At 55.8% G+C, this 26737-nt stretch overlaps 1 protein-coding gene across 1 annotated transcript in view; it reads right to left on the bottom strand.

Moving 5' to 3' along the window:
• CPNE7 (copine 7) overlaps positions 1-25468 on the bottom strand; it is a 212482-nt gene extending 187014 nt beyond the window's left edge. Inside the window, exon 1 of the mRNA XM_068259959.1 lies at positions 25364-25468. The gene's annotated coding sequence lies outside the window, so the exon portion shown is untranslated. The remainder of the gene's footprint in view (positions 1-25363) is intronic.
• Between the last annotated feature and the right edge of the window lie 1269 nt (positions 25469-26737).

The following is a 26737-nucleotide window of genomic DNA, read 5'->3' as shown; positions in this document are numbered from 1 at the left end:
CTGTTCTTGCTTTCTTCTGAGTTGCTACTTTGTTGGCCACTCTTGCTTAATCGTGCAATTTCAATCTGGCATCTGTGGCAGTACAGAGGACTTATTCCTCTGTACTCCACAGCTCAATCTGCTGATTGGAATTCTCCTCTACAAATATATACTTAGTACATTGCTTCTGTTATTGTGGGAATTTCCTTCTGCTTCAGCGCACGTGGTGTGCGCTAACTGGAAACCGCCCGCAGATCATTACACAAGTGCTGCAGTTGTGGCTTGTGGTAATCACTGATGGACTGCCGCTGTGCATGTGCTGCAGTTGTGGCTTGTGGTAATCACTGATGGACTGCCGCTGTGCATGTGCTGCAGTTGTGGCTTGTGGTAATCACTGATGGACTGCCGCTGTGCATGTGCTGCAGTTGTGGCTTGTGGTAATCACTGATGGACTGCCGCTGTGCATGTGCTGCAGTTGTGGCTTGTGGTAATCACTGATGGACTGCTGCTGTGCATGTGCTGCAGTTGTGACTTGTGGTAATCACTGATGGACTGCCGCTGTGCATGTGCTGCAGTTGTGGCTTGTGGTAATCACTGATGGACTGCCGCTGTGCATGTGCTGCAGTTGTGGCTTGTGGTAATCACTGATGGACTGTCGCTGTGCATGTGCTGCAGTTGTGGTTTGTGGTGATCACTGATGGACTGTCGTTGTCCATGTGCTGCAGTTGTGGCTTGTGGTAATCACTGATGGACTGTCGCTGTGCATGTGCTGCAGTTGTGGCTTGTGGTGATCACTGATGGACTGTCGTTGTGCATGTGCTGCAGTTGTGGCTTGTGGTAATCACTGATGGACTGTCGCTGTGCATGTGCTGCAGTTGTGGCTTGTGGTGATCACTGATGGACTGTCGTTGTGCATGTGCTGCAGTTGTGGCTTGTGGTAATCACTGATGGACTGCCGCTGTGCATGTGCTGCAGTTGTGACTTGTGGTAATCACTGATGGGCTGCCGCTGTGCATGTGCTGCAGTTGTGGCTTGTGGTAATCACTGATGGGCTGCCGCTGTGCATGTGCTGCAGCTGTGGCTTGTGGTAATCACTGATGGGCTGCCGCTGTGCATGTGCTGCAGTTGTGGCTTGTGGTAATCACTGATGGGCTGCTGCTGTGCATGCGCTGCAGTTGTGGCTTGTGGTAATCACTGATGGACTGCCGCTGTGCATGTGCTACAGTTGTGGCTTGTGGTAATCACTGATGGACTGCCGCTGTGCATGTGCTGCAGTTGTGGCTTGTGGTAATCACTGATGGACTGCCGCTGTACCTCTGCTGCAGTTGTGGCTTGTGGTAATTACTGATGGACTGCTGCTGTGCATGTGCGGCAGTTGTGACTTGTGGTAATCACTAATGAACTGCCGCTGTGCATGTGCTGCAGTTGTGGCTTGTGGTAATCACTGATGGACTGCCGCTGTGCATGTGCTGCAGGTGTGGCTTGTGGTAATCACTGATGGACTGCCGCTGTGCATGTGGTGCAGTTGTGGCTTGTGGTAATCACTGATGGACTGCCGCTGTGCCTCTGCTGCAGTTGTGGCTTGTGGTAATCACTGATGGACTGCTGCTGTGCATGTGCTGCAGTTGTGACTTGTGGTAATCACTGATGGACTGCCGCTGTGCATGTGCTGCAGTTGTGGCTTGTGGTAATCACTGATGGACTGCCGCTGTGCATGTGCTGCAGTTGTGGCTTGTGGTAATCACTGATGGACTGCCGCTGTGCATGTGCTGCAGTTGTGACTTGTGGTAATCACTGATGGACTGCCGCTGTGCATGTGCTGCAGTTGTGGCTTGTGGTAATCACTGATGGACTGCCGCTGTGCATGTGCTGCAGTTGTGGCTTGTGGTAATCACTGATGGACTGCCGCTGTGCATGTGCTGCAGTTGTGGCTTGTGGTAATCACTGATGGACTGCCGCTGTGCATGTGCTGCAGTTGTGGCTTGTGGTAATCACTGATGGACTGCCGCTGTGCATGTGCTGCAGTTGTGGCTTGTGGAAATCACTGATGGTTTGCCGCTGTGCCTCTGCTGCAGTTGTGGCTTGTGGTAGTTACTGATGGACTGCCGCTGTGCATGTACTGCAGGTGTGGCTTGTGGTAATCACTGATGGACTGCCGCTGTGCATGTGCTGCAGTTGTGGCTTGTGGTAATCACTGATGGACTGCCACTGTGCATGTGCTGCAGCTGTGGCTTGTGGTGATCACTGATGGACTGCCGCTGTGCACGTGCTGCAGTTGTGGCTTGTGGTAATCACTGATGGACTGCTGCTGTGCATGTGCTGCAGGTGTGGCTTGTGGTACTCACTGATGGACTGTCGCTGTGCATGTGCTGCAGTTGTGGCTTGTGGTAATCACTGATGGGCTGCCACTGTGCATGTGCTGCAGTTGTGGTAATCACTGATGAGCTGCCGCTGTGCATGGGCTGCAGTTGTGGCTTGTGGTAATCACTGATGGGCTGCCGCTGTGCATGTGCTGCAGGTGTGGCTTGTGGTAATCACTGATGGACTGCCGCTGTGCATGTGCTGCAGGTGTGGCTTGTGGTAATCACTGATGGACTGCCGCTGTGCATGATCTGCAGTTGTGGCTTGTGGTAATCACTGATGGACTGCCGCTGTACATGTGCTGCAGTTGTGGCTTGTGGTAATCACTGATGGACTGCCGCTGTGCATGTGCTGCAGTTGTGACTTGTGGTAATCACTGATGGACTGCCGCTGTGCATGTGCTGCAGTTGTGGCTTGTGGTAATCACTGATGGACTGCCGCTGTGCATGTGCTGCAGTTGTGGCTTGTGGTAATCACTGATGGACTGCCGCTGTGCATGTGCTGCATTTGGGGCTTGTGGAAATCACTGATGGACTGCCGCTGTGCCTCTGCTGCAGTTGTGGCTTGTGGTAGTTACTGATGGACTGCCGCTGTGCATGTACTGCAGGTGTGGCTTGTGGTAATCACTGATGGACTGCCGCTGTGCATGTGCTGCAGTTGTGGCTTGTGGTGGTCACTGATGGACTGCCGCTGTGCACGTGCTGCAGTTGTGGCTTGTGGTAATCACTGATGGACTGCCGCTGTGCATGTGCTGCAGTTGTGGTAATCACTGATGAGCTGCCGCTGTGCATGTGCTGCAGTTGTGGCTTGTGGTAATCACTGATGGACTGCTGCTGTGCATGTACTGCAGGAGTGGCTTGTGGTAATCACTGTTGGACTGCCGCTGTGCATGTACTGCAGGTGTGGCTTGTGGTAATCACTGATGGACTGCTGCTGTGCATGTACTGCAGTTGTGGCTTGTGGTAGTTACTGATGGACTGCTGCTGTGCATGTGCTGCAGGTGTGGCTTGTGGTAATCACTGATAGACTGCTGCTGTGCATGTGCTGCAGTTGTGGCTTGTGGTATTCACTGATGGACTGCCGCTGTGCATGTGCTGCAGTTGTGGCTTGTGGTCATCACTGATGGACTGCCGCTGTGCATGTGCTGCAGTTGTGGCTTGTGGTAATCACTGATGGGCTGCCACTGTGCATGTGCTGCAGGTGTGGCTTGTGGTAATCACTGATGGATTGCTGCTGTGCATGTGCTGCAGTTGTGGCTTGTGGTAATCACTGATGGACTGCCGCTGTGCATGTGCTGCAGTTGTGGCTTGTGGTAATCACTGATGGTCTGCCGCTGTGCATGTGCTGCAGGTGTGGCTTGTGGTAATCACTGATGGACTGCCGCTGTGCATGTGCTGCAGTTGTGACTTGTGGTAATCACTGATGGACTGCCGCTGTGCATGTGCTGCAGTTGTGGCTTGTGGTAATCACTGATGGACTGCCGCTGTGCATGTACTGCAGTTGTGGCTTGTGGTAGTTACTGATGGACTGCCGCTGTACATGTGCTGCAGTTGTGGCTTGTGGTAATCACTGATAGGCTGCCGCTGTGCATGTGCTGCAGTTGTGGCTTGTGGTAATCACTGATGGACTGCTGCTGTGCATGTACTGCAGTTGTGGCTTGTGGTAGTTACTGATGGACTGCCGCTGTGCATGTGCTGCAGTTGTGGCTTGTGGTAATCACTGATGGACTGCTGCTGTGCATGTGCTGCAGGTGTGGCTTGTGGTAATCACTGATGGACTGCTGCTGTGCATGTGCTGCAGTTGTGGCTTGTGGTATTCACTGATGGACTGCCGCTGTGCATGTGCTGCAGTTGTGGCTTGTGGTCATCACTGATGGACTGCCGCTGTGCATGTGCTGCAGTTGTGGCTTGTGGTAATCACTGATGGGCTGCCGCTGTGCATGTGCTGCAGTTGTGTCTTGTGGTGATCACTGATGGGCTGCCACTGTGCATGTGCTGCAGTTGTGGCTTGTGGTAATCACTGATGAACTACCGCTGTGCATGTGCTGCAGTTGTGGCTTGTGGTAATCACTGATTTACTGCCGCTGTGCATGTTCTGTAGTTGTGGCTTGTGGTAATCACTGATGGGCTGCCGCTGTGCATGTGCTGCAGTTGTGGTGTGTGGTAATCACTGATGGGCTGCCGCTGTGCATGTGCTGCAGGTGTGGCTTGTGGTAATCACTGATGGATTGCTGCTGTGCATGTGCTGCAGTTGTGGCTTGTGGTAATCACTGATGGACTGCCGCTGTGCATGTGCTGCAGTTGTGGCTTGTGGTAATCACTGATGGTCTGCCGCTGTGCATGTGCTGCAGGTGTGGCTTGTGGTAATCACTGATGGACTGCCGCTGTGCATGTGCTGCAGTTGTGACTTGTGGTAATCACTGATGGACTGCCGCTGTGCATGTGCTGCAGTTGTGGCTTGTGGTAATCACTGATGGACTGCTGCTGTGCACTTGCTGAAGTTGTGGCTTGTGGTCATCACTGATGGACTGCCGCTGTGCATGTGCTGCAGGTGTGGCTTGTGGTAATCACTGATGGGCTGCGGCTGTGCATGTACTGCAGTTGTGGCTTGTGGTAATCACTGATGGACTGCCGCTGTGCATGTACTGCAGTTGTGGCTTGTGGTCATCACTGATAGATTGCCGCTGTGCATGTGCTGCAGGTGTGGCTTGTGGTAATCACTAATGGACTGCCGCTGTGCATGTACTGCAGCTGTGGCTTGTGGTAATCACTGATGGACTGCCGCTGTGCATGTACTGCAGTTGTGGCTTGTGGTAATCACTGATGGACTGCCGCTGTGCATGTGCTGCAATTGTGGCTTGTGGTAATCACTGATGGGCTGCCGCTGTGCATGTGCTGCAGTTGTGGCTTGTGGTAATCACTGCTGGACCACTACTTTGCATGTACTGCACTTAGGGAGGGGGAAAGGACTGATGGCTGACAGTCGACAAATGTTTGTATACTGTGCCTCTTCACACTCAGCCAGCCATTAGAAAAATGGTGCAGAGAGCAGACAGATTTCTTTTACCGACCCTTATCAGTCTCTACGGACCTCTTAGGAAGATAAACCACTTTTTCTTCCTGGACTGCCAGTAAATGTTCTACACTCTGACAGGCACTGCGCTCCAGGGAACCACCTGCAATGTCTGTGGATTTTAACGGTCCTGCCTGCACTCACCACCTCCCCTCTGTTCTCCTCCTCAGCATACCTTCCCTGCACTCACCTCCCTCTGTTCCCCTCCTCAGCATCCCTTCCCTGCACTCACCTCCCTCTGTTCCCCTCCTCAGCATCCTTTCCCTGCACTCACCTCCCTCTGCTCCCCTCCTCAGCATCCCTTCCCTGCACTCACCTCCCTCTGTTCCCCTCCTCAGCATCCTTTCCCTGCACTCACCTCCCTCTGTTCCCCTCCTCAGCATCCTTTCCCTGCACTCACCTCCCTCTGTTTCCCTCCTCAGCATCCCTTCCCTGCACTCACCTCCCTCTGTTCTCCTCCTCAGCATCCCTTCCCTGCACTCACCTCCCTCTGTTCTCCTCCTCAGCATCCCTTCCCTGCACGCACCTCCCTCTGTTCCCCTCCTCAGCATCCTTTCCCTGCACTCACCTCCCTCTGCTCCCCTCCTCAGCATCCCTTCCCTGCACTCACCTCCCTCTGTTCCCCTCCTCAGCATCCCTTCCCTGCACTCACCTCCCTCTGTTCCCCTCCTCAGCATCCCTTCCCTGCACTCACCTCCCTCTGTTCCCCTCCTCAGCATCCCTTCCCTGCACTCACCTCCCTCTGTTCCCCTCCTCAGCATCCTTTCCCTGCACTCACCTCCCTCTGCTCCCCTCCTCAGCATCCCTTCCCTGCACTCACCTCCCTCTGTTCCCCTCCTCAGCATCCCTTCCCTGCACTCACCTCCCTCTGTTCCCCTCCTCAGCATCCCTTCCCTGCACTCACCTCCCTCTGTTCCCCTCCTCAGCATCCCTTCCCTGCACTCACCTCCCTCTGTTCCCCTCCTCAGCATCCTTTCCCTGCACTCACCTCCCTCTGTTCTCCTCCTCAGCATCCCTTCCCTGCACTCACCTCCCTCTGTTCTCCTCCTCAGCATCCCTTCCCTGCACTCACCTCCCTCTGTTCCCGTCCTCAGCATCCCTTCCCTGCACTCACCTTCCTCTGCTCCCCTCCTCAGCATCCCTTTCCTGCACTCACCTCCCTCTGTTCTCCTCCTCAGCATCCTTTCCCTGCACTCACCTCCCTCTGTTCTCCTCCTCAGCATCCCTTCCCTGCACTCACCTTCCATTGTTCTCCTCCTCAGCATCCCTTCCCTGCACTCACCTCCCTCTGTTCCCGTCCTCAGCATCCTTTCCCTGCACTCACCTCCCTCTGCTCCCCTCCTCAGCATCCCTTTCCTGCACTCACCTCCCTCTGTTCTCCTCCTCAGCATCCCTTCCCTGCACTCACCTTCCTCTGTTCCCGTCCTCAGCATCCCTTCCCTGCACTCACCTCCCTCTGTTCCCCTCCTCAGCATCCCTTTCCCTGCACTCACCTCCCTCTGTTTCCCTCCTCAGCATCCTTTCCCTGCACTCACCTCCCTCTGTTCTCCTCCTCAGCATCCCTTCCCTGCACTCACCTCCCTCTGTTCTCCTCCTCAGCATCCCTTCCCTGCACTCACCTCCCTCTGTTACCCTCCTCAGCATCCTTTCCCTGCACTCACCTCCCTCTGCTCCCCTCCTCAGCATCCTTTCCCTGCACTCACCTCCCTCTGCTCCCCTCCTCAGCATCCCTTTCCTGCACTCACCTCCCTCTGTTCCCCTCCTCAGCATCCCTTCCCTGCACTCACCTCCCTCTGTTCCCCTCCTCAGCATCCCTTCTCTGCACTCACCTCCCTCTGTTACCCTCCTCAGCATCCCTTCCCTGCACTCACCTTCCTCTATTACCCTCCTCAGCATCCCTTCCCTGCACTCACCTCCCTCTGTTCCCCTCCTCAGCATCCCTTCCCTGCACTCACCTCCCTCTGTTCTCCTCATCAGCATCCCTTCTCTGCACTCACCTCCCTCTGTTCCCCTCCTCAGCATCCCTTCCCTGCACTCACCTCCCTCTGTTCCCCTCCTCAGCATCCCTTCTCTGCACTCACCTCCCTCTGTTCCCCTCCCCAGCATCCCTTCCCTGCACTCACCTCCCTCTGTTCCCCTCCTCAGCATCCCTTTACTGCACTCACCTCCCTTAGTTCCTCTCCTTAGCATCCCTGTCCTGCTCTCACCTCCCTCTGTTCCCCTCCTCACCATCCCTTACCTGCACTCACCTCCCTCTGTTCCCCTCCTCAGCATCCCTTTCCTGCACTCACCTCCCTTAGTTCCTCTCCTCAGCATCCCTTTCCTGCACTTACCTCCCTCTGTTCCCCTCCTCAGCATCCCTTCCCTGCACTCACCTCCCTCTGTTCCCCTCCTCAGCATCCTTTCCCTGCACTCACCTCCCTCTGTTCTCCTCCTCAGCATCCTTTCCCTGCACTCACCTCGCTCTGTTCCCCTCCTCAGCATCCTTTCCCTGCACTCACCTCCCTCTGTTCCCCTCCTCAGCATCCTTTCCCTGCACTCACCTCCCTCTGTTCTCCTCCTTAGCATCCTTTCCCTGCACTCACCTCCCTCTGTTCCCCTCCTTAGCATCCCTTCCCTGCACTCACCTCCCTCTGTTCCCCTCCTCAGCATCCTTTCCCTGCACTCACCTCCCTCTGTTCCCCTCCTCAGCATCCCTTTCCTGCACTCACCTCCCTCTGTTCCCCTCCTCAGCATCCCTTCCCTGCACTCGCCTCCCTCTGTTCTCCTCCTCAGCATGCCTTCTCTGCACTTACCTCCCTCTGTTCCCCTCCTCAGCATCCCTTTCCTGCACTCACCTCCTTCTGTTCCCCTCCTCAGCATCCCTTCCCTGCACTCGCCTCCCTCTGTTCCCCTCCTCAGCATCCCTTCCCTGCACTCACCTCCCTCTGTTCCCCTCCTCAGCATCCCTTCCCTGCACTCACCTCCCTCTGTTCCCCTCCTCAGCATCCCTTCCCTGCACTCACCTCCCTCTGTTCCCCTCCTCAGCATCCCTTCCCTGCACTCACCTCCCTCTGTTCCCCTCCTCAGCATCCCTTTCCTGCACTCACCTCCTTCTGTTCCCCTCCTCAGCATCCCTTCCCTGCACTCACCTCCCTCAGTTCCCCTTCTCGGCATCCCTTTCTCTGCACTCACCTCCCTCTGTTCCCCTCCTCAGCATCCCTTCCCTGCACTCACCTCCCTCTGTTCCCCTCCTCAGCATCCCTTCCCTGCACTCACCTCCCTCAGATCCCCTTCTCAGCATCCATTCCCTGCACTCACCTCCCTCTGTTCCCCTCCTCAGCATCCCTTCCCTGCACTCACCTCCCTCTGTTCTCCTCCTCAGCATCCCTTCCCTGCACTCACCTCCCTCTGTTCCCCTCCTCAGCATCCCTTCCCTGCACTCACCTCCCTCTGTTCCCCTCCTTAGCATCCCTTCCCTGCACTCACCTCCCTCTGTTCCCCTCCTCAGCATCCTTTCCCTGCACTCACCTCCCTCTGTTCCCCTCCTCAGCATCCCTTTCCTGCACTCACCTCCCTCTGTTCCCCTCCTCAGCATCCCTTCCCTGCACTCGCCTCCCTCTGTTCTCCTCCTCAGCATGCCTTCTCTGCACTCACCTCCCTCTGTTCCCCTCCTCAGCATCCCTTTCCTGCACTCACCTCCTTCTGTTCCCCTCCTCAGCATCCCTTCCCTGCACTCACCTCCCTCTGTTCCCCTCCTCAGCATCCCTTCCCTGCACTCACCTCCCTCTGTTCCCCTCCTCAGCATCCCTTCCCTGCACTCACCTCCCTCTGTTCCCCTCCTCAGCATCCCTTTCCTGCACTCACCTCCTTCTGTTCCCCTCCTCAGCATCCCTTCCCTGCACTCACCTCCCTCAGTTCCCCTTCTCGGCATCCCTTTCTCTGCACTCACCTCCCTCTGTTCCCCTCCTCAGCATCCCTTCCCTGCACTCACCTCCCTCTGTTCCCCTCATCAGCATCCCTTCCCTGCACTCACCTCCCTCAGTTCCCCTTCTCAGCATCCATTCCCTGCACTCACCTCCCTCTGTTCCCCTCCTCAGCATCCCTTCCCTGCACTCACCTCCCTCTGTTCTCCTCCTCAGCATCCCTTCCCTGCACTCACCTCCCTCTGTTCCCCTCCTCAGCATCCCTTCCCTGCACTCACCTCCCTCTGTTCTCCTCCTCAGCATCCTTTCCCTGCACTCACCTCCCTCTGCTCCCCTCCTCAGCATCCCTTTCCTGCACTCACCTCCCTCTGTTCCCCTCCTCAGCATCCCTTCCCTGCACTCACCTCCCTCTGTTCCCCTCCTCAGCATCCCTTCCCTGCACTCACCTCCCTCTGTTCCCCTCCTCAGCATCCCTTCCCTGCACTCACCTCCCTCTGTTCCCCTCCTCAGCATCCCTTCCCTGCACTCACCTCCCTCTGTTCCCCTCCTCAGCATCCCTTCCCTGCACTCACCTCCCTCTGTTCTCCTCCTCAGCATCCCTTCCCTGCACTCACCTCCCTCTGTTCCCCTCCTCAGCATCCTTTCCCTGCACTCACCTCCCTCTGCTCTCCTCCTCAGCATCCCTTCCCTGCACTCACCTCCCTCTGTTCCCCTCCTCAGCATCCCTTCCCTGCACTCACCTCCCTCTGTTCCCCTCCTCAGCATTCCTTCCCTGCACTCACCTCCCTCTGTTCCCCTCCTCAGCATCCCTTCCCTGCACTCACCTCCCTCTGTTCCCCTCCTCAGCATCCCTTCTCTGCACTCACCGCCCTCTGTTCCCCTCCTCAGCATCCCTTCTCTGCACTCACCTCCCTCTGTTCCCCTCCTCAGCATCCCTTCCCTGCACTCACCTCCCTCTGTTCCCCTCCTCAGCATTCCTTTCCTGCACTCACCTCCCTCTGTTCCCCTCCTCAGCATCCCTTCCCTGCACTCACCTCCCTCTGTTCCCCTCCTCAGCATCCCTTTACTGCACTCACCTCCCTCTATTCTCCTCCTCAGCATCCCTTCTCTGCACTCACCTCCCTCTGTTCCCCTCCTCAGCATACCTTCCCTGCACTCACCTCCCTCTGTTCTCCTCCTCAGCATCCCTTCCCTGCACTCACCTCCCTCTGTTCCCCTCCTCAGCATCCCTTCCCTGCACTCACCTCCCTCTGTTCCCCTCCTCAGCATCCCTTTTCTGCACTCACCTCCCTCTGTTCCCCTCCTCAGCATCCCTTCCCTGCACTCACCTCCCTCTGTTCCCCTCCTCAGCATCCTTTCCCTGCACTCACCTCCCTCTGCTCCCCTCCTCAGCATCCCTTCCCTGCACTCACCTCCCTCTGTTCCCCTCCTCAGCATCCTTTCCCTGCACTCACCTCCCTCTGTTCCCCTCCTCAGCATCCTTTCCCTGCACTCACCTCCCTCTGTTTCCCTCCTCAGCATCCCTTCCCTGCACTCACCTCCCTCTGTTCTCCTCCTCAGCATCCCTTCCCTGCACTCACCTCCCTCTGTTCTCCTCCTCAGCATCCCTTCCCTGCACGCACCTCCCTCTGTTCCCCTCCTCAGCATCCTTTCCCTGCACTCACCTCCCTCTGCTCCCCTCCTCAGCATCCCTTCCCTGCACTCACCTCCCTCTGTTCCCCTCCTCAGCATCCCTTCCCTGCACTCACCTCCCTCTGTTCCCCTCCTCAGCATCCCTTCCCTGCACTCACCTCCCTCTGTTCCCCTCCTCAGCATCCCTTCCCTGCACTCACCTCCCTCTGTTCCCCTCCTCAGCATCCTTTCCCTGCACTCACCTCCCTCTGTTCTCCTCCTCAGCATCCCTTCCCTGCACTCACCTCCCTCTGTTCTCCTCCTCAGCATCCCTTCCCTGCACTCACCTCCCTCTGTTCCCGTCCTCAGCATCCCTTCCCTGCACTCACCTTCCTCTGCTCCCCTCCTCAGCATCCCTTTCCTGCACTCACCTCCCTCTGTTCTCCTCCTCAGCATCCTTTCCCTGCACTCACCTCCCTCTGTTCTCCTCCTCAGCATCCCTTCCCTGCACTCACCTTCCATTGTTCTCCTCCTCAGCATCCCTTCCCTGCACTCACCTCCCTCTGTTCCCGTCCTCAGCATCCTTTCCCTGCACTCACCTCCCTCTGCTCCCCTCCTCAGCATCCCTTTCCTGCACTCACCTCCCTCTGTTCTCCTCCTCAGCATCCCTTCCCTGCACTCACCTTCCTCTGTTCCCGTCCTCAGCATCCCTTCCCTGCACTCACCTCCCTCTGTTCCCCTCCTCAGCATCCCTTTCCCTGCACTCACCTCCCTCTGTTTCCCTCCTCAGCATCCTTTCCCTGCACTCACCTCCCTCTGTTCTCCTCCTCAGCATCCCTTCCCTGCACTCACCTCCCTCTGTTCTCCTCCTCAGCATCCCTTCCCTGCACTCACCTCCCTCTGTTACCCTCCTCAGCATCCTTTCCCTGCACTCACCTCCCTCTGCTCCCCTCCTCAGCATCCTTTCCCTGCACTCACCTCCCTCTGCTCCCCTCCTCAGCATCCCTTTCCTGCACTCACCTCCCTCTGTTCCCCTCCTCAGCATCCCTTCCCTGCACTCACCTCCCTCTGTTCCCCTCCTCAGCATCCCTTCTCTGCACTCACCTCCCTCTGTTACCCTCCTCAGCATCCCTTCCCTGCACTCACCTTCCTCTATTACCCTCCTCAGCATCCCTTCCCTGCACTCACCTCCCTCTGTTCCCCTCCTCAGCATCCCTTCCCTGCACTCACCTCCCTCTGTTCTCCTCATCAGCATCCCTTCTCTGCACTCACCTCCCTCTGTTCCCCTCCTCAGCATCCCTTCCCTGCACTCACCTCCCTCTGTTCCCCTCCTCAGCATCCCTTCTCTGCACTCACCTCCCTCTGTTCCCCTCCCCAGCATCCCTTCCCTGCACTCACCTCCCTCTGTTCCCCTCCTCAGCATCCCTTTACTGCACTCACCTCCCTTAGTTCCTCTCCTTAGCATCCCTGTCCTGCTCTCACCTCCCTCTGTTCCCCTCCTCACCATCCCTTACCTGCACTCACCTCCCTCTGTTCCCCTCCTCAGCATCCCTTTCCTGCACTCACCTCCCTTAGTTCCTCTCCTCAGCATCCCTTTCCTGCACTTACCTCCCTCTGTTCCCCTCCTCAGCATCCCTTCCCTGCACTCACCTCCCTCTGTTCCCCTCCTCAGCATCCTTTCCCTGCACTCACCTCCCTCTGTTCTCCTCCTCAGCATCCTTTCCCTGCACTCACCTCGCTCTGTTCCCCTCCTCAGCATCCTTTCCCTGCACTCACCTCCCTCTGTTCCCCTCCTCAGCATCCTTTCCCTGCACTCACCTCCCTCTGTTCTCCTCCTTAGCATCCTTTCCCTGCACTCACCTCCCTCTGTTCCCCTCCTTAGCATCCCTTCCCTGCACTCACCTCCCTCTGTTCCCCTCCTCAGCATCCTTTCCCTGCACTCACCTCCCTCTGTTCCCCTCCTCAGCATCCCTTTCCTGCACTCACCTCCCTCTGTTCCCCTCCTCAGCATCCCTTCCCTGCACTCGCCTCCCTCTGTTCTCCTCCTCAGCATGCCTTCTCTGCACTTACCTCCCTCTGTTCCCCTCCTCAGCATCCCTTTCCTGCACTCACCTCCTTCTGTTCCCCTCCTCAGCATCCCTTCCCTGCACTCGCCTCCCTCTGTTCCCCTCCTCAGCATCCCTTCCCTGCACTCACCTCCCTCTGTTCCCCTCCTCAGCATCCCTTCCCTGCACTCACCTCCCTCTGTTCCCCTCCTCAGCATCCCTTCCCTGCACTCACCTCCCTCTGTTCCCCTCCTCAGCATCCCTTCCCTGCACTCACCTCCCTCTGTTCCCCTCCTCAGCATCCCTTTCCTGCACTCACCTCCTTCTGTTCCCCTCCTCAGCATCCCTTCCCTGCACTCACCTCCCTCAGTTCCCCTTCTCGGCATCCCTTTCTCTGCACTCACCTCCCTCTGTTCCCCTCCTCAGCATCCCTTCCCTGCACTCACCTCCCTCTGTTCCCCTCCTCAGCATCCCTTCCCTGCACTCACCTCCCTCAGATCCCCTTCTCAGCATCCATTCCCTGCACTCACCTCCCTCTGTTCCCCTCCTCAGCATCCCTTCCCTGCACTCACCTCCCTCTGTTCTCCTCCTCAGCATCCCTTCCCTGCACTCACCTCCCTCTGTTCCCCTCCTCAGCATCCCTTCCATGCACTCACCTCCCTCTGTTCCCCTCCTTAGCATCCCTTCCCTGCACTCACCTCCCTCTGTTCCCCTCCTCAGCATCCTTTCCCTGCACTCACCTCCCTCTGTTCCCCTCCTCAGCATCCCTTTCCTGCACTCACCTCCCTCTGTTCCCCTCCTCAGCATCCCTTCCCTGCACTCGCCTCCCTCTGTTCTCCTCCTCAGCATGCCTTCTCTGCACTCACCTCCCTCTGTTCCCCTCCTCAGCATCCCTTTCCTGCACTCACCTCCTTCTGTTCCCCTCCTCAGCATCCCTTCCCTGCACTCACCTCCCTCTGTTCCCCTCCTCAGCATCCCTTCCCTGCACTCACCTCCCTCTGTTCCCCTCCTCAGCATCCCTTCCCTGCACTCACCTCCCTCTGTTCCCCTCCTCAGCATCCCTTTCCTGCACTCACCTCCTTCTGTTCCCCTCCTCAGCATCCCTTCCCTGCACTCACCTCCCTCAGTTCCCCTTCTCGGCATCCCTTTCTCTGCACTCACCTCCCTCTGTTCCCCTCCTCAGCATCCCTTCCCTGCACTCACCTCCCTCTGTTCCCCTCATCAGCATCCCTTCCCTGCACTCACCTCCCTCAGTTCCCCTTCTCAGCATCCATTCCCTGCACTCACCTCCCTCTGTTCCCCTCCTCAGCATCCCTTCCCTGCACTCACCTCCCTCTGTTCTCCTCCTCAGCATCCCTTCCCTGCACTCACCTCCCTCTGTTCCCCTCCTCAGCATCCCTTCCCTGCACTCACCTCCCTCTGTTCTCCTCCTCAGCATCCTTTCCCTGCACTCACCTCCCTCTGCTCCCCTCCTCAGCATCCCTTTCCTGCACTCACCTCCCTCTGTTCCCCTCCTCAGCATCCCTTCCCTGCACTCACCTCCCTCTGTTCCCCTCCTCAGCATCCCTTCCCTGCACTCACCTCCCTCTGTTCCCCTCCTCAGCATCCCTTCCCTGCACTTACCTCCCTCTGTTCCCCTCCTCAGCATCCCTTCCCTGCACTCACCTCCCTCTGTTCCCCTCCTCAGCATCCCTTCCCTGCACTCACCTCCCTCTGTTCTCCTCCTCAGCATCCCTTCCCTGCACTCACCTCCCTCTGTTCCCCTCCTCAGCATCCTTTCCCTGCACTCACCTCCCTCTGCTCTCCTCCTCAGCATCCCTTCCCTGCACTCACCTCCCTCTGTTCCCCTCCACAGCATCCCTTCCCTGCACTCACCTCCCTCTGTTCCCCTCCTCAGCATTCCTTCCCTGCACTCACCTCCCTCTGTTCCCCTCCTCAGCATCCCTTCCCTGCACTCACCTCCCTCTGTTCCCCTCCTCAGCATCCCTTCTCTGCACTCACCTCCCTCTGTTCCCCTCCTCAGCATCCCTTCTCTGCACTCACCTCCCTCTGTTCCCCTCCTCAGCATCCCTTCCCTGCACTCACCTCCCTCTGTTCCCCTCCTCAGCATTCCTTTCCTGCACTCACCTCCCTCTGTTCCCCTCCTCAGCATCCCTTCCCTGCACTCACCTCCCTCTGTTCCCCTCCTCAGCATCCCTTTACTGCACTCACCTCCCTCTATTCTCCTCCTCAGCATCCCTTCTCTGCACTCACCTCCCTCTGTTCCCCTCCTCAGCATACCTTCCCTGCACTCACCTCCCTCTGTTCTCCTCCTCAGCATCCCTTCCCTGCACTCACCTCCCTCTGTTCCCCTCCTCAGCATCCCTTCCCTGCACTCACCTCCCTCTGTTCCCCTCCTCAGCATCCCTTTTCTGCACTCACCTCCCTCTGTTCCCCTCCTCAGCATCCCTTTCCTGCACTCACCTCCCTCTGTTCCCCTCCTCAGCATCCCTTTCCTGCACTCACCTCCCTCTGTTCCCCTCCTCAGCATCCCTTCCCTGCACTCACCTCCTTCTGTTCCCCTCCTCAGCATCCCTTTCCTGCACTCACCTTCCTCAGTTTCCCTCCTCAGCATCCCTTCTCTGCACTCACCTCCCTCTGTTCTCCTCCTCAGCATCCCTTCCCTGCGCTCACCTCCCTCTGTTCCCCTCCTCAGCATCCCTTCCCTGCACTCACCTCCCTCTGTTCCCCTCCTCAGCATCCCTTTTCTGCACTCACCTCCCTCTGTTCCCCTCCTCAGCATCCCTTTCCTGCACTCACCTTCCTCAGTTTCCCTCCTCAGCATACCTTCCCTGCACTCACCTCCCTCTGTTCTCCTCCTCAGCATCCCTTCCCTGCACTCACCTCCCTCTGTTCCCCTCCTCAGCATCCCTTCCCTGCACTCACCTCCCTCTGTTCCCCTCCTCAGCATCCCTTTTCTGCACTCACCTCCCTCTGTTCCCCTCCTCAGCATCCCTTTCCTGCACTCACCTCCCTCTGTTCCCCTCCTCAGCATCCCTTCCCTGCACTCACCTCCTTCTGTTCCCCTCCTCAGCATCCCTTTCCTGCACTCACCTTCCTCAGTTTCCCTCCTCAGCATCCTTTCCCTGCACTCACCTTCCTCTGTTCTCCTCCTCGGCATCCCTTTCCTGCACTCACCTCCCTCTGTTCCCCTCCCCAGCATCCCTTTCCTGCACTCACCTCCCTCTGTTCCCCTCCTCAGCATCCCTTCCCTGCACTCACCTCCCTCTGTTCCCCTCCTCAGCATCCCTTTCCTGCACTCACCTCCTTCTGTTCCCCTCCTCAGCATCCCTTCCCTGCACTCACCTCCCTCAGTTCCCCTTCTCGGCATCCCTTTCTCTGCACTCACCTCCCTCTGTTCCCCTCCTCAGCATCCCTTCCCTGCACTCACCTCCCTCTGTTCCCCTCCTCAGCATCCCTTCCCTGCACTCACCTCCCTCAGTTCCCCTTCTCAGCATCCATTCCCTGCACTCACCTCCCTCTGTTCCCCTCCTCAGCATCCCTTCCCTGCACTCACCTCCCTCTGTTCTCCTCCTCAGCATCCCTTCCCTGCACTCACCTCCCTCTGTTCCCCTCCTCAGCATCCCTTCCCTGCACTCACCTCCCTCTGTTCCCCTCCTTAGCATCCCTTCCCTGCACTCACCTCTCTCTGTTCCCCTCCTCAGCATCCTTTCCCTGCACTCACCTCCCTCTGTTCCCCTCCTCAGCATCCCTTTCCTGCACTCACCTCCCTCTGTTCCCCTCCTCAGCATCCCTTCCCTGCACTCGCCTCCCTCTGTTCTCCTCCTCAGCATGCCTTCTCTGCACTCACCTCCCTCTGTTCCCCTCCTCAGCATCCCTTTCCTGCACTCACCTCCTTCTGTTCCCCTCCTCAGCATCCCTTCCCTGCACTCACCTCCCTCTGTTCCCCTCCTCAGCATCCCTTCCCTGCACTCACCTCCCTCTGTTCCCCTCCTCAGCATCCCTTCCCTGCACTCACCTCCCTCTGTTCCCCTCCTCAGCATCCCTTTCCTGCACTCACCTCCTTCTGTTCCCCTCCTCAGCATCCCTTCCCTGCACTCACCTCCCTCAGTTCCCCTTCTCGGCATCCCTTTCTCTGCACTCACCTCCCTCTGTTCCCCTCCTCAGCATCCCTTCCCTGCACTCACCTCCCTCTGTTCCCCTCATCAGCATCCCTTCCCTGCACACACCTCCCTCAGTTCCCCTTCTCAGCATCCATTCCCTGCACTCACCTCCCTCTGTTCCCCTCCTCAGCATCCCTTCCCTGCACTCACCTCCCTCTGTTCTCCTCCTCAGCATCCCTTCCCTGCACTCACCTCCCTCTGTTCCCCTCCTCAGCATCCCTTCCCTGCACTCACCTCCCTCTGTTCTCCTCCTCAGCATCCTTTCCCTGCACTCACCTCCCTCTGCTCCCCTCCTCAGCATCCCTTTCCTGCACTCACCTCCCTCTGTTCCCCTCCTCAGCATCCCTTCCCTGCACTCACCTCCCTCTGTTCCCCTCCTCAGCATCCCTTCCCTGCACTCACCTCCCTCTGTTCCCCTCCTCAGCATCCCTTCCCTGCACTCACCTCCCTCTGTTCCCCTCCTCAGCATCCCTTCCCTGCACTCACCTCCCTCTGTTCCCCTCCTCAGCATCCCTTCCCTGCACTCACCTCCCTCTGTTCTCCTCCTCAGCATCCCTTCCCTGCACTCACCTCCCTCTGTTCCCCTCCTCAGCATCCTTTCCCTGCACTCACCTCCCTCTGCTCTCCTCCTCAGCATCCCTTCCCTGCACTCACCTCCCTCTGTTCCCCTCCTCAGCATCCCTTCCCTGCACTCACCTCCCTCTGTTCCCCTCCTCAGCATTCCTTCCCTGCACTCACCTCCCTCTGTTCCCCTCCTCAGCATCCCTTCCCTGCACTCACCTCCCTCTGTTCCCCTCCTCAGCATCCCTTCTCTGCACTCACCTCCCTCTGTTCCCCTCCTCAGCATCCCTTCTCTGCACTCACCTCCCTCTGTTCCCCTCCTCAGCATCCCTTCCCTGCACTCACCTCCCTCTGTTCCCCTCCTCAGCATTCCTTTCCTGCACTCACCTCCCTCTGTTCCCCTCCTCAGCATCCCTTCCCTGCACTCACCTCCCTCTGTTCCCCTCCTCAGCATCCCTTTACTGCACTCACCTCCCTCTATTCTCCTCCTCAGCATCCCTTCTCTGCACTCACCTCCCTCTGTTCCCCTCCTCAGCATACCTTCCCTGCACTCACCTCCCTCTGTTCTCCTCCTCAGCATCCCTTCCCTGCACTCACCTCCCTCTGTTCCCCTCCTCAGCATCCCTTCCCTGCACTCACCTCCCTCTGTTCCCCTCCTCAGCATCCCTTTTCTGCACTCACCTCCCTCTGTTCCCCTCCTCAGCATCCCTTTCCTGCACTCACCTCCCTCTGTTCCCCTCCTCAGCATCCCTTTCCTGCACTCACCTCCCTCTGTTCCCCTCCTCAGCATCCCTTCCCTGCACTCACCTCCTTCTGTTCCCCTCCTCAGCATCCCTTTCCTGCACTCACCTTCCTCAGTTTCCCTCCTCAGCATCCCTTCTCTGCACTCACCTCCCTCTGTTCTCCTCCTCAGCATCCCTTCCCTGCACTCACCTCCCTCTGTTCCCCTCCTCAGCATCCCTTCCCTGCACTCACCTCCCTCTGTTCCCCTCCTCAGCATCCCTTTTCTGCACTCACCTCCCTCTGTTCCCCTCCTCAGCATCCCTTTCCTGCACTCACCTTCCTCAGTTTCCCTCCTCAGCATACCTTCCCTGCACTCACCTCCCTCTGTTCTCCTCCTCAGCATCCCTTCCCTGCACTCACCTCCCTCTGTTCCCCTCCTCAGCATCCCTTCCCTGCACTCACCTCCCTCTGTTCCCCTCCTCAGCATCCCTTTTCTGCACTCACCTCCCTCTGTTCCCCTCCTCAGCATCCCTTTCCTGCACTCACCTCCCTCTGTTCCCCTCCTCAGCATCCCTTCCCTGCACTCACCTCCTTCTGTTCCCCTCCTCAGCATCCCTTTCCTGCACTCACCTTCCTCAGTTTCCCTCCTCAGCATCCTTTCCCTGCACTCACCTCCCTCTGTTCCCCTCCTCAGCATCCCTTTACTGCACTCACCTCCCTCTATTCTCCTCCTCAGCATCCCTTCTCTGCACTCACCTCCCTCTGTTCCCCTCCTCAGCATACCTTCCCTGCACTCACCTCCCTCTGTTCTCCTCCTCAGCATCCCTTCCCTGCACTCACCTCCCTCTGTTCCCCTCCTCAGCATCCCTTCCCTGCACTCACCTCCCTCTGTTCCCCTCCTCAGCATCCCTTTTCTGCACTCACCTCCCTCTGTTCCCCTCCTCAGCATCCCTTTCCTGCACTCACCTCCCTCTGTTCCCCTCCTCAGCATCCCTTTCCTGCACTCACCTCCCTCTGTTCCCCTCCTCAGCATCCCTTCCCTGCACTCACCTCCTTCTGTTCCCCTCCTCAGCATCCCTTTCCTGCACTCACCTTCCTCAGTTTCCCTCCTCAGCATCCCTTCTCTGCACTCACCTCCCTCTGTTCTCCTCCTCAGCATCCCTTCCCTGCACTCACCTCCCTCTGTTCCCCTCCTCAGCATCCCTTCCCTGCACTCACCTCCCTCTGTTCCCCTCCTCAGCATCCCTTTTCTGCACTCACCTCCCTCTGTTCCCCTCCTCAGCATCCCTTTCCTGCACTCACCTCCCTCTGTTCCCCTCCTCAGCATCCCTTTCCTGCACTCACCTCCCTCTGTTCCCCTCCTCAGCATCCCTTCCCTGCACTCACCTCCTTCTGTTCCCCTCCTCAGCATCCCTTTCCTGCACTCACCTTCCTCAGTTTCCCTCCTCAGCATCCCTTCTCTGCACTCACCTCCCTCTGTTCTCCTCCTCAGCATCCCTTCCCTGCACTCACCTCCCTCTGTTCCCCTCCTCAGCATCCCTTCCCTGCACTCACCTCCCTCTGTTCCCCTCCTCAGCATCCCTTTTCTGCACTCACCTCCCTCTGTTCCCCTCCTCAGCATCCCTTTCCTGCACTCACCTTCCTCAGTTTCCCTCCTCAGCATACCTTCCCTGCACTCACCTCCCTCTGTTCTCCTCCTCAGCATCCCTTCCCTGCACTCACCTCCCTCTGTTCCCCTCCTCAGCATCCCTTCCCTGCACTCACCTCCCTCTGTTCCCCTCCTCAGCATCCCTTTTCTGCACTCACCTCCCTCTGTTCCCCTCCTCAGCATCCCTTTCCTGCACTCACCTCCCTCTGTTCCCCTCCTCAGCATCCCTTCCCTGCACTCACCTCCTTCTGTTCCCCTCCTCAGCATCCCTTTCCTGCACTCACCTTCCTCAGTTTCCCTCCTCAGCATCCTTTCCCTGCACTCACCTCCCTCTGTTCCCCTCCTCAGCATCCCTTTACTGCACTCACCTCCCTCTATTCTCCTCCTCAGCATCCCTTCTCTGCACTCACCTCCCTCTGTTCCCCTCCTCAGCATACCTTCCCTGCACTCACCTCCCTCTGTTCTCCTCCTCAGCATCCCTTCCCTGCACTCACCTCCCTCTGTTCCCCTCCTCAGCATCCCTTCCCTGCACTCACCTCCCTCTGTTCCCCTCCTCAGCATCCCTTTTCTGCACTCACCTCCCTCTGTTCCCCTCCTCAGCATCCCTTTCCTGCACTCACCTCCCTCTGTTCCCCTCCTCAGCATCCCTTTCCTGCACTCACCTCCCTCTGTTCCCCTCCTCAGCATCCCTTCCCTGCACTCACCTCCTTCTGTTCCCCTCCTCAGCATCCCTTTCCTGCACTCACCTTCCTCAGTTTCCCTCCTCAGCATCCCTTCTCTGCACTCACCTCCCTCTGTTCTCCTCCTCAGCATCCCTTCCCTGCACTCACCTCCCTCTGTTCCCCTCCTCAGCATCCCTTCCCTGCACTCACCTCCCTCTGTTCCCCTCCTCAGCATCCCTTTTCTGCACTCACCTCCCTCTGTTCCCCTCCTCAGCATCCCTTTCCTGCACTCACCTTCCTCAGTTTCCCTCCTCAGCATACCTTCCCTGCACTCACCTCCCTCTGTTCTCCTCCTCAGCATCCCTTCCCTGCACTCACCTCCCTCTGTTCCCCTCCTCAGCATCCCTTCCCTGCACTCACCTCCCTCTGTTCCCCTCCTCAGCATCCCTTTTCTGCACTCACCTCCCTCTGTTCCCCTCCTCAGCATCCCTTTCCTGCACTCACCTCCCTCTGTTCCCCTCCTCAGCATCCCTTCCCTGCACTCACCTCCTTCTGTTCCCCTCCTCAGCATCCCTTTCCTGCACTCACCTTCCTCAGTTTCCCTCCTCAGCATCCTTTCCCTGCACTCACCTCCCTCTGTTCCCCTCCTCAGCATCCCTTCCCTGCACTCACCTCCTTCTGTTCCCCTCCTCAGCATCCCTTTCCTGCACTCACCTTCCTCAGTTTCCCTCCTCAGCATCCCTTCTCTGCACTCACCTCCCTCTGTTCTCCTCCTCAGCATCCCTTCCCTGCACTCACCTCCCTCTGTTCCCCTCCTCAGCATCCCTTCCCTGCACTCACCTCCCTCTGTTCCCCTCCTCAGCATCCCTTTTCTGCACTCACCTCCCTCTGTTCCCCTCCTCAGCATCCCTTTCCTGCACTCACCTTCCTCAGTTTCCCTCCTCAGCATACCTTCCCTGCACTCACCTCCCTCTGTTCTCCTCCTCAGCATCCCTTCCCTGCACTCACCTCCCTCTGTTCCCCTCCTCAGCATCCCTTCCCTGCACTCACCTCCCTCTGTTCCCCTCCTCAGCATCCCTTTTCTGCACTCACCTCCCTCTGTTCCCCTCCTCAGCATCCCTTTCCTGCACTCACCTCCCTCTGTTCCCCTCCTCAGCATCCCTTCCCTGCACTCACCTCCTTCTGTTCCCCTCCTCAGCATCCCTTTCCTGCACTCACCTTCCTCAGTTTCCCTCCTCAGCATCCTTTCCCTGCACTCACCTTCCTCTGTTCTCCTCCTCGGCATCCCTTTCCTGCACTCACCTCCCTCTGTTCCCCTCCCCAGCATCCCTTTCCTGCACTCACCTCCCTCTGTTCCCCTCCTCAGCATCCCTTCCCTGCACTCACCTCCCTCTGTTCTCCTCCTCGGCATCCCTTCCCTGCACTCACCTCCCTCTGTTCCCCTCCTCAGCATCCTTTCCCTGCACTCACCTCCCTCTGTTCCCCTCCTCAGCATCCCTTCTCTGCACTTGCACTTCTTAGGAATATTTTATAAAAAGTGATTACAAATCGAGCAGTTGCCCATATGAACAAAACAAGTATTGCTTTTTAAATGAATCACGGAATCTGATTGGCCGTGAGTGAAATCTGCCCTAGTTTTCCTCCTGTTGTTGCTTTGCCATGATTTCTGTGTCTCAGATTTGACTCACATCAGGAATGGTCCTCTATGGGGTGAATCACAAGTGCGCTTGTGTGGTGGTGGGAAGCAATAACTGTGCTGTGTTCACTAGAAACATTCCATTCTGTACAGGCGTGGTTGGGGAGCAGAAGCCTCTATGAGCACAGCTGCAGGCAGTTCTCTCACTACACATCACATCACATGGAGTAAAATGAGAACTTGAGTTTATTATCATGTCTACAGAAGCAGCCTGCACTCTCCTACCAGCACCTCCTGCAGCACGATTCTCCGCTCATCTCCTCTGCCAGAAATTCTCTGAAATCCCTCCAGTCCTCGGATTCTCTCATTTAATGAGTCAGAGCAATAGAATAAAGAGAATCTGTAACTCATAGCAACAAAACCCCCATCCAGTAACTCCAAAGGTACAGCAAGACCCCATCCTCCACCAGTAGACGGCAAATGTTAAAGAGGAGCTGTGATTCATAGCAACATCAAGACTCCATTCCGTAACCCATAACAACAGCCAGACCCCCATCCTGTATTCCATAGGAATAACCAGACCCATCCTGTAACCCATAACAACAGCCAGGCCCCATCCTGTAACCCAAAGCAACAGCAAGACCCCATCCTCCACCAGTAGACAGCAAATGTTAAGGAGAAGCAGTAATTCATAGCAACAGCAAGATTCCATTATGTAACCCATAACAACAGCAGGACCCCATTCTGTAACCTTCAACAACAGCCAGACCCCTATTATGTAATCCATAGCAACAACCAGACCCCCATCCTGTAACCCATAGTAACAGTCAGACCCCATCCTCCACCACCAAATGGACAGCAAATGCTACGTAGGAGCTGTAACTTATAGCCATAGCCAGATCCCATCCTGTAACCCACAGCAACAGACAGATTCCATCCTACACCAGTGGACAGCAAGAAGAAGGAGGTGCAACAGCCAGATGCCATCCTGTATCCCGTAGCAACAGTCAGACCTCAGCAAATGTGAAGTAGGAGCTGCAACTCATAGCAACAGCCAAACACCATCCTCCATAAATACACAGGACATGCTAAGGAAGAAATGTAACTCATAGCAACAGCCAGACCCCATCCTCTATCAATGGATAGTAAATGCTAAGGAGGAGTTTTAATGACAGTAACAGCTGGATGCCATGCTGTAACCCATAACAACAGTCTGAACCCATCCTCCACTACTGGACAGCAAATGCTAAGTAGGTATAACTCATAGCAACAGCCAGACAAATCCTATAATCCAAAGCAACAGCCAGACCTTATCCTCCACAATGGACAGCAAGTGCGAAGAATAAGCAATACCTCATAGCTACAGCCATACCACATTCTGTAACCCAGAGCAACCACCAAGCCCTATCCTCTACCAGATCTCATCATCTCATTGGACAGCAAATGCTAAGGAGGAGCTGTAACTCATAGCAACAGCCAGACCTCATCCTCCTCTATTGGACCGCAAATTTTATGGAGGAACTGAAACCCATAGCTACAGCCATATCACACCCTGTAACCCATAACAACAGCGGGACCCCATCATGTAACCCATAGCAACATCCCTGCCAAACCCCTTCCTGTACCTCATAGTAACAGCCAGACCTCATCCTCCACTAGTGGACAGCAAATTCTATGGAGGAACTGAAACCCATAGCTACAGCCAGATCACATCCTGTAACCCATAACAGCAGGACCGCATCCTGTAACCCATAGCAACAGCCCAGCCAGACCCCTTCCTGTAACCCATAGCAACATTCAGACTCCATCCTCTGCAAGTGGACAGCAAATGCTGTGGGTATACCCATAGCTACAGCCAGATCACATCCTGTAACCCATAACAACCCCCAGTCCCCATCCTCCGGCCAATGGGCAGCAAACAGTAAGTGCTTGCAATGCATTACCTACACTTTGCAAATTGCTTGTTTTATAATTTATAATTCATTAATGCATATTGCAGAAGGTTGCAGAAGGTTTTCCCATCTCTCACAAGTTGTGTAATACTGGATATGATTTTCACTCCAACTCCTACCAAATGGATTCTATAGCTTTCAATCCGTCTACAGCTCAGTTTCAGGGATTGATCTGTCAGACTCATCCCTGGATTTGAATTATTTTCCACTAAATACTTCTGGCTTCCAAAATTCACCAACTTAGACATAAAATCCTCCATCTGTGCCTTGGTTCCACTCTCTCCAACATTTCACACTGAGTGCTATCTCGGGAAAAGCAATGAAGCCCTGAAATTTCTGGATCCCCATAGCTCAGTCTGGACCTCCGTAACCCAAGTCAAAAACCAGTGTAGAAGAAGATGGAACTGTTTCCATCTTCGGTGATTTATCTGACCGGCGGTGATCTATCTGACCAAGGCAGTACAGAGCGGGGACGATGTTCTGTAGACAGGCAGATGAGTCTTAGGATCAGTACAACCTTGGTTGCTATGAGTTACTGCTTTTTGCCCACTGGACTTCATGGCCATCATGTCATCTAATCTTCCAGCATGGTATTTATTGAGCTGGCATGCTAACATCCTCCAACACTAAATTATTCATGGGGATTATTTGGGAATGTTGGCAGTTGTCTCTCGCCATCTCACTCTCTCCACCACAATCTCTCTTTCTTTCTCTCTTTTTTATGAGACTTTGTATCCCACCAACATCTTGCAAAGTCCCCACCCAAGCCTCATGCTACATACACACCTCCTGGGCACAAAATCCCAGCTTTGTCCCCCAAGTCTCACACACCTGACCTGGCACCAGCACTGCCAGAAGATTATATAACACTCAAAGCCTTTCATCTCCTAATTATGCCCCAAAAAAACACTTGTCAGGTCTTTGAAAGCTTCCCCACCCCAATCTCCCCCCCCCCCTCCAGCAGCTGCAGCCTCAACAATTTGCCCAGCCTGGGGGTAAAAGTGAGAGCAGTGTCCCCTTAATGTCTGTGTCACCCAAGTCTCACCTGCTGTGTCTTGTGGCACTCTGCAACTGCGTCTTCTGATGACCAGAGAGAGAGGGAGAGAGAGACTGTGCTGTTCAGACTCAGAGAATCCGCTGCTCTATATGGCTCTGTATATCCCAGAGCATCTCCCAATGCCTGCAGTGCTTCCAGCTCACCCATAGAGGGAGACATGGTGCAGCTAACCCCTTCACTACCACGTTGGAGCTGCTGTCTCATTATTTAGCTTCACAGTTCTGCCAAAATGACAACTGATTGCACAGATAAAGCTAAATTTCTGGGGACCCTAGGACCCCCCTCTGCAGAAGCATCTCTTATTATTGTGATGTACTGTATATAGGGCAAACAAGACAATCACTTAAAGGGAACCTGAACTGAGAAGGATATGGATTTTTTCTTTTAAAATAATACCAGTTGCCTGACTCTCCTGCTGACCGTGTCTCTTAAAGAGACACTGAAGCGAAAAAAAATGATGATATTATGATTTGTATGTGTAGCACAGCTAAGAAATAAAACATTAAGATCAGTTACATCAGTGTAATTGTTTCCAGTACAGGAAGAGTTAAGAAACTCCAGTTGTTATCTCTATGCAAAAAAGCCATTAATCTCTACGACTTTCAAAGTTGTGGAGAGGGCTGTCTTCTGACTTTTATTATCTCAACTGTAAGTGAACAGTTTTCTTTTTCTCTGCCAGAGGAGAGGTCATTAGTTCACAGACTGCTCTGAAAGAATCATTTTGAATGCTGAGTGTTGTGTAATCTGCACATATTAGAGAATGATGCATTGTTAGAAAACACACTATATACCTGAAAATAAAAATATGAGGATATTTTCTTTGCTGCTAATCTTCTAGTAATTATTCATAGTACACAACCAATTCACCATATCATATATTTTTTTTTCGCTTCAGTGTCTCTTTAAAGGGAACCTAAACTGAGAAAGATACAGATTTTTTCTTTTAAAATAATACCAGTTGCCTGACTCTCCTGCTGATCCTGTGTCTCTAATACTTTTAGCCACAGCCCCTGAACAGACATGCAGATCAGGTGCTCTGACTGAAGTCAGACTGGATTAGCTGCATGCTTGTTTCAGGTGTGTGATTCAGCCACTACTGCAGCCACAGAGACCAGCAGGACTGCCAGGCCACTGGTATTGTTTGAAAGGAAACATCCATATTCCGCTAGATGTGCTCATTTTTTATTTAACTTCTTCCGGACCGATGCAGTACAAATATACGTCGGGCAGGGGGCGCTGTGGTTCTGACTGGACGTAAGCTCTACGTCCTATTCACCGCGCGTCCCCGCTGCTCTCGCCGCTTTCTACCCGCCGCAATGTGCTGCCCTGCCGTCTCTATGACGGCAGAGCACTGTGTGCCGG

The sequence above is a fragment of the Hyperolius riggenbachi genome, chromosome 11 (genome assembly GCF_040937935.1).
Source record: "Hyperolius riggenbachi isolate aHypRig1 chromosome 11, aHypRig1.pri, whole genome shotgun sequence".
Classification (NCBI taxonomy): domain Eukaryota; kingdom Metazoa; phylum Chordata; class Amphibia; order Anura; family Hyperoliidae; genus Hyperolius; species Hyperolius riggenbachi.
Note: the sequence above shows the minus strand (reverse complement) of the source record. Positions and strands in the feature narration are given on the sequence as shown.